Source organism: Ipomoea triloba, chromosome 10, assembly GCF_003576645.1.
Source record: "Ipomoea triloba cultivar NCNSP0323 chromosome 10, ASM357664v1".
NCBI lineage: Eukaryota > Viridiplantae > Streptophyta > Magnoliopsida > Solanales > Convolvulaceae > Ipomoea > Ipomoea triloba.
The window spans coordinates 5241370-5249916 of NC_044925.1; positions in this window are offsets into that span (position 1 = coordinate 5241370).

Below are 8547 nucleotides of genomic sequence, written 5' to 3' on the forward strand. Positions count from 1 at the left end.
TGTGGTCCTTTGCCGGTTAGGGTCATAGGGCGAGAAGAGACCTCGTTAAAAGAACCTTTAAATCAATAACCAATTACGTTAAGGGCGGGTCCATTTTGTCCATATTGAGTACAATGATGGGAAATCCTAGGTAAGAAGGGTTCCTACGTAATTGCATGAATTCAATTATTAGCCCCCTTAGCTTAATCAAATCTTACAGCTCACTAGTCCTTTTCGCCACTAGATTGCCGCTTAGCTTCTATATATTCCCTCTTCCTTTGGAACTCCCTTCACCAACATCATCCTCCCCCCCCCCCCCCCCCCCCCCCCCCCCCCCCCCCCCCCCCCCCCCCCCCCCCCCCCCCCCNGGGGGGGGGGGGGGGGGGGGGGGGGGGGGGGGGGGGGGGGGGGGGGGGGGGGGGGGGGGGGGGGGGGGGGGGGGGGGGGGGGGGGGGGGGGGGGGGGGGGGGGGGGGGGGGGGGGGGGGGGGGGGGGGGGGGGGGGGGGGGGGGGGGAGGATGATGTTGGTGAAGGGAGTTCCAAAGGAAGAGGGAATATATAGAAGCTAAGCGGCAATCTAGTGGCGAAAAGGACTAGTGAGCTGTAAGATTTGATTAAGCTAAGGGGGCTAATAATTGAATTCATGCAATTACGTAGGAACCCTTCTTACCTAGGATTTCCCATCATTGTACTCAATATGGACAAAATGGACCCGCCCTTAACGTAATTGGTTATTGATTTAAAGGTTCTTTTAACGAGGTCTCTTCTCGCCCTATGACCCTAACCGGCAAAGGACCACAAGGAGGTAAATCAGCTTAGGTTAACCATAGCTGACCGACTCAAACCCAAGGGTTTGAAGATCGAACCTCCAACCTCTCGGCGGTAGGTAGAGCACTCTTACCACATAGGTTGTCCTTACGGACAGTTATTGATTTAAAGGTTATTGCGGGAGGCGGCAGCCTAAGGGATTGAATCTCACTGGAAGCATGTATGATAAAAAGGCTTAAAGGGATCCCTTATTATGGGCATATGAAGACTAGGATCTAATCGGCGGGTTATCTCCGCAGTGACTCTAGGAGTCCAGGGGCAAGGTCTTGTAAGTTTGGGATTAATTATGTGAAACAGTGATGATCATATACGTTTTAAAAAAATATGGACAAAATCAAAATAAATTAATATTCGTTTTAAATTTAATTATAAATCAACTCTTAAATTAAATCATGCGGGCCTTTTAATAGTATTATATATATAATCACACAACACGTAAAAAAATGTCGAAACACTTAACATCATAAGTCTATCACAACTTTACATGGTGGCCTAGGGTGATGATATCATGATATCGTTTACATTTTGTTACGTTTATCAAGAATTCAAGACCAATATATATAGAGGTGGCATACTCACATACAAAAAATGTCAGTGCAACAAATCGCAATTTACAAGACTATAGTGTTGCAAAGCAAACTTTTATATTAACTTCAAACACACTTTATAATACTATACGATGGACTTTGCAATATTGTATAGTGCACTTTCACATAATACTAGAAGCACTTTGTAGTGTTTTCAAAAAAAAAAAAAAAGAAGCACTTTGTAGTCTTGCAAAGTGCATCATATGGTGCTTCATAGTACACTTTAAAATTTTGGTTATTTATCAAATGCATCATTATACAGTCTTAGCTTTTATCATCCCAAAGAGAACAAAATAAACCCAACGAAAGCAAGGAAATATTCAAGTCATGTGTAACACACACTTTCCTTAAAAGCGATTTGTTACCCCCATAGTGCTAGGAGCGTTGTAGCGTCAGTCTCTCAAGATAAAATGGATCACAGCATGAAGCTTGAGCACTCAAACAAAAAGTCCGGCCCATTAGAACAACAAGCAAGCAGTTCAACCTTTTGTAGAAACGTTGGCAGAATTTTTGTAAGAAATGATTTTGAGAGAGCAAGAGAGAAATTGAAAAACCAAAGTTTTGAGTGTTCAAAATCAGCAGCAAAAGCATTATGGGTTGATACAAAAATTTGGCATAACTTATAAGTCCGCAAGGCTAGCCAATCATCCAAGCGACATTCTTGCCTGCATACACGAGGCTCATTTTGGGATTTGATTTGCACTTCTGTGCGAGAGAGGCTTTATGCTATACAATTCAACATGCCTCCAAAAGGCTCTTGTATAGATTATGGTGCAAACCCACTTCCCAAACCAATGTGAGACAAAATTCTTTCCACCTTCATTTCCAACTCAAATGGGTTTATTTTGAAAATCAATTTTGTATTCACTCATTATCCGTTTTGAGCGTATGTCCACTTTTACCTGACTCAAATTGAAAGTGAACCCCACATATATTATTTGTATCAAAAAATAGCCACTTTCTATACCATTTTATGCTAAAAATTCCAACCGTCAACAAATACACTCTATAACGTTACAAATTGCAGTTTGTTGTGTTGCTAAGTGTACTTTTAAAGTTGGAGAAATTTTTTTTCCTCTAATTGCTTCGTATAAGTTGAGATTAGTTCTTAGTTTTCTCTTAGAAATATGTTCTAATGTGAGTGCGCCCATATATATATAATTTGAAAGCCCCCCTCTCCTAACTATAGTTCTCTTCTGCACCACTACTCTAGGATGTGCACTAGATAAATAATGCTCCTATGTAATAGCTCCGAAACCACACATGAGAGCTAGAACTGCAATAAAGCAACCATGTATAATGAACTCAACCAAAATGATGTTGTCAAGAATCAAATTCATAACTTTTATATGAGAAATATGCTCTATCTACTCGGTACCCATTTTAGATCCATTCTTTGATTGTTTTACTTTTGTGAGAAGAAACCTATGTAAGGTTGGATACTAAATGTCAAGATTTAACAACACATTCAAACTAATTTTATATTTAATATATTATTATACTAAAATTTAAGTAATTTAGTCTTCATGATCAATTTGGTATACTATAATTGAATGAATACATTTCTCGAATAAAATAATGATTTAAAAACTTCATAGATCTTTGGTCATTGAAAAATATTCTTTTTATATACATTATATTGAATTTAATTAATGAATGTATCCCGTAATGATTAATTGGACGCTACAAACAATTTTTTTTTGGTTTTTTTCACACACCTCACCGGCAAGGTCGTCTTGTCATCAAGTTGCCAAGATTTTTTGCAGTATTTCATGCTTCAGACATTTAATTATTTAGTATTCCATAATAATATACGGATTACCTTGCACCACCTATGATAGATTGATAGGGTTTCATGCTTCATACTTTATTGATTAACCAATCATTTTAAGTAGCCAGCTTGTATCTTTATCTTGTAAGAGAAGTGTACTTTTCAGGATTGATGTATGCATCTAAAAAAATAATAATGCAATAATGGTTAGTATATACTTGTCCAGATTTCTTAGTCACCACATTTCACAATTAACATGATCAAATATAAGTTTGAACGAAGTGTTGAGCATTTATTCTTGTATTGTTTAAAACAAATATAGAGTTGGTGAAGGCTCAGTAGTAACAAACTTCAAAGAGTAGTTCGAGCAATACACACGAGTTGTCAACCGTTTGAATGGTGTAACTTCAAGTGGTTGTCTAAAAAGCCTATTGCATATATAGTGGTTCAAACCCATTTCTCAAACCAATGTGGGATAAGTGCTTTTACAAAGCATTTTTACCTTCATTTTTCAACTCAAATTGATTTTACTATGAATAACCTAAATCCACTTTGACCCGACCCAAATCAGAAGTGGACCCCACATATATTTGTACCACAAAATAATCGCTTTATATGTCATTTTATGTTTAAAAATTCTAAAACATTCTCAGGGACAAAATCTCATATATCCTATAGTAGAATCGAATTTCGTGTTTTACTTTTTGTGAATTATTTAGGGTATGTATTAATCGGATAAATTTGATCTCTATATTAAAGAAAAAAATAGAAATATGAGAAACAAAAAAAGATAATATATTTACTTATACATTTCTCCGGTTCGAAAAAATAAAAAATTAATTATACAAAATTAGAATAAACACAACATTAAGTTTTATGATTTTAAAGTTGTAGTTTTTGTTGCAACTGAGAATAATTTTTTTATTATATAATTGAACATACTTTTTTAAAAAAGTATATTGTACTAATCGCACAAAGAGAGATCGAGTAAATATTTAACAAAAATGTCTTGATGTATAAGCACTAATGCACCATCACATTCATGACTCATGAGGGATGGTGATAGAACTTATGCCATTCAACAAAAATGATTGTTTTGTTCTTCAGAATTCATTTCTTAAATTAAACGTGCGGATAGATTCCATACAAAAAGTATAATTACTAAAAACTCAACTATTACCATTATAACCAAGAAAATGTTCCCAAATAATTTAAAAAAAAAAAAACAAAAACAAAACTAGATGTAAGGTAAGTAACGAAAAATAAATCCGATTCTATCAATATCTTTGTTGAGAGGGAATTATGTAAGGGAAAAATAAAAGCACGATTAATTCGAGTTGTGTGATTCTCACACTTTTATTAAATATCTTTGTAGCCTAGGTTTCATCAGTGTTCACGAGTCAAGACTTAGGAATTTGATTTGCACCCCAGCAGACAAGGGGCTTATATGTTATACTATTTAAACTATTTTAAAAGGGTATTATATATATACTAGTGCAAATCAACTTCCCAAATCAATTTGGACAAGCTTATTCCAAGCCTTTCCACCTTCACTTTTCAACTCAAATAGATCTAACTTGATAATCAATTTTTCATTTACCAATTATCCATTTTGAGCGTACAATATATTAATTTCTTCATCTCACTTCGAAGAACCCAAATCAACTTTGACTCAACTCAAATAAAAAGTTGACCCCACTAATATTTGTACCATAAAATAGTCATTTACAATGTCATTTTATGCTACTTTTCTAACAAATTAAACTCATAATTTCTTGATTATGTCAAATTATATATGTCATGCCCAATTTACATATTATTTATCACTATATATTTGAAAAAAGAAATAAGAATTGAATAATTTAACTTTTTAAGTTAATATTACTCAATCAAAAAATCAGCAATAATATTTGTAAATTATAATACACAATCATATACACATTTATTTATTTATTTTTATTATTAAAATTTATTAGTTTCAAACATTCATCATACATCACGATCTCTAAGGACTAAAAGTCAAAAAACCATCCCGATCGTATGCTTATAATTGCGCTCGTGGACCCTCTCTCCAACACTTGTTCTAATCATAGATGTAGTTAGCCTTTAAAATGAAAGCATATAATTCTGTCATTGGGCCCACATGCCGTCAAAAAACGTCGTTACGTGGCAGCCATAAGATAACCTAAGTCCACAAGGGTTTTGCCACATGGACAATTCACTATGCAGATGACACAAGAAGTGGAGAATGAGAATCACAACCTTAATCGTATATTCTTATGCACACATCACAAAGATGATTATATTAATCCATGATTAACTAATAATTAGCCTTTAAAGATTTACCTCTTATTGTGTTCTTAAGAATGGTCATGAATGCCATCATAGGCGACTCAATTGGTCATATGGGTGAAGTTTGAGAAAAAAGATTATGTATTGGGTCTCACCAGCGGCAGTGTGAAAGCAACCTCTCAGAGTAAGGGGCTCCTTGTGCATAGTAAGAAAAGGACTAGCCTCTGTTTTTAGCTGAGTTACCATGATTTATATTCTCTTAGATGTCCTGTCAGGCTGGGGCGTGGTCATGAATGGCGTGAAGCTCAACTGAATTATCATGATTTACATTCTCCCAGATGCTCTGTCCGGCCGGAGCATGAACATGAATGGCCTGAAAGGAATTGTAAAGTGAATGTAACATGATCCTTGTACTTGAAGATTACGAATTCTATTCTTGTTAAAGGGAAAGAATGGTCATGAGTTTTGAGTCAAATACCAACTAATTTTTATCTTAATAAATAAATTTTTAAAATAATAAAATATAGATAAACTAAATGCACAAATAGAAATGGAAATTCAATAATAACTATATTCGAAATATTACAATATAATAACTAAGTTAATACTTATTTTTAAAGGAAAATAAAAGTTCTAAATAAATATATAATCAACGAAAATGCAAAATGTGCCTTTACTCTTATACTTTCTTCTAGACAATTTTATATTGCAAGTAGTGTGCGCATTAAAATAACTAATAAAATAGTGGGACATGTCAAGCTTTATATGGATGGTATATATATATACAAATTTGAACCTACCACAGATACAATTTCTAAACCCCATCCGACCTACCACCCAAAAAACTTATACATATATGCATGTCTAGTTTTGGTGAGTACTCACGGATCATATTATAGTTCTCATTCCTATGTGTTCCTACACAATCATAAGAATGATAAATCAAACCTCAAACGGAACCATATATAAGATTTGATAATTGATAAATAATAACCTATTTATATTTATTTGAGGGATAATTCCTTTCTTAGTTACACATTTATAGGTGACATGTTTAGTCATTTTTTTTAGAACATCTCCCTTTGGTCTTAGTATTATTGTGACATAATTATTTTTTTTCTCCGTCAACAACTATGTTTAAATGACGCTAAACATTAAGGCATTTCGGTATATTCAGCCTACCATCTTCTTAGCTCTCCTTTATTCAAATGAGTTAATCTTATTTCATTTTTAGGCCTTGTTTGGTAAAAGGCGAATCCGACATTTTGACATTTTGGCCTTGGTCAAAACTCTAAAAAAGACGTTTAGTAACCCAACGGTTGGAGCAGTGGTTTGCTCCAAACCGTTGAAATTTAAAACGCAGCATTCGTTTCAAAAAAAAATTAACTAAACATCACAGGAGTTCAACTGCCTCTTTCCCTAGACTTCTACTTTCAATGTGGGATCAAAATGATCTTACATCCGTTTATCCTTGTTCTTTCTGTTTTATTTTTTGTTTTCTATTATTATTCTTATTGTTGTTATTGTTGATGTCGTCGTCTTGTTATTATTATTACAGAGTATTATTTCTTTCATGTTAGGTAGTATTATTTATTTATATTTTTTTTAATAGAATTGACCATATTACATTGTAATTTTTTATTTTATTATTACATAATAAAGTTAATAATAATAATAATAATAATAATAATAATAATAATATTATTATTATTATTATTATTATTATTATTATGAACGTCCTTTTAACTCTTTTTACATGTTAGCCGTTAATCTAAACCGCTAATTTTACCAAACAACTTTTTTCATACCGCTGATACATGTCGCTGGTCAAACCGCTAACACAATCTGCTATCAGTGAACCGCTAATATAATTTGCTAACCACTGATTGCCAAACAAGGCCTTGGCCTTTTCATAAATCACTCAAAATTCTAAATTTACAGTTGTTCCTTATTAGCTCCTCTCTATCTTCTTCAGCTTTTTTCAGTCGCAAACTTCAATCTTCACTCTTCATCAAGCAGTAGCAGCCTACATTACTACTTGTGCGCATAGCTAGCCCGCACCTCCGCTGCTAGCAGAATAATTGCGAGCCAACAAGGACTACGAATACTAATATTATCCATTGTTCTATTATGTAGCCTAAGAATGCGTTCAAGAATCCAAATAAATACATAATTAAAAGCCTAAAATAAGGAAACAAAGCCAAGCTAAATTTGAGAAAAACAACCAAACAGAAAAGGGTATGTACTTGGATTTATGGATCCACAGGATAACATTGATCATAAAAGAAACATGTCTTGTGGAATGTCACCTATAAAATATAAATATATTACCAAAAAAAAAAAAAGAATAAACTCATTAGAACGAGGAGCAGAGGAGATAGTAGGCTAAATAGAAAGAAATTACCTCATGTTTAATGCCATTTAAATAAATTTGTTGACGGTGTGTCACAATAATACTATGACCAACGGAAAATGTTCTAAAAAAAAAAAAGAAATAAGGTTCAAATTCGCCATTGAACGTACCCTGAAAGTGCAATTAGACCACTGAACAAAAAAGAGTTCAATTAAGCCACTGAACACTCCAAATATATGCAATTTCACCTGATAGCAGGTTACCACGCACCCATTTCATCAGGTTACTTGTTTACGTGGACAATGAATTGACATTTTAAAATAAATTTTAATAATAAACTATTAAAATAAAAAATTAAAATAATTTCAAAATTTAAAAAAAAAAACACCATAATAAAGCAAAAGTTGTTTTGTGAAAGAAGTTGACTTTTCGTAAATAACAATAATAATAATAAATATTTTACGAAAAGGGGGACGGTGGGAGGGGGTGACGGTAGCCGCCGGCAGGTGTGTGTGTTTTTTTTAATTTTTTTAATTTTTTTATTTTAATAGTTTATTATTAAGCAAGTAACCTGATGAAATGCATGGTAACCTGCTATCAGGTGAAATTGCATACATTTGGAGTGTTCAGTGGCCTAATTACATTTTTTTTGGTTCAGTGGTCTAATTGCACTTTCAGGTTACATTCAGTGGTCAATTTGAACCTTATTCCAAAAAAAAAAAAAAAAAAAAAAAAAA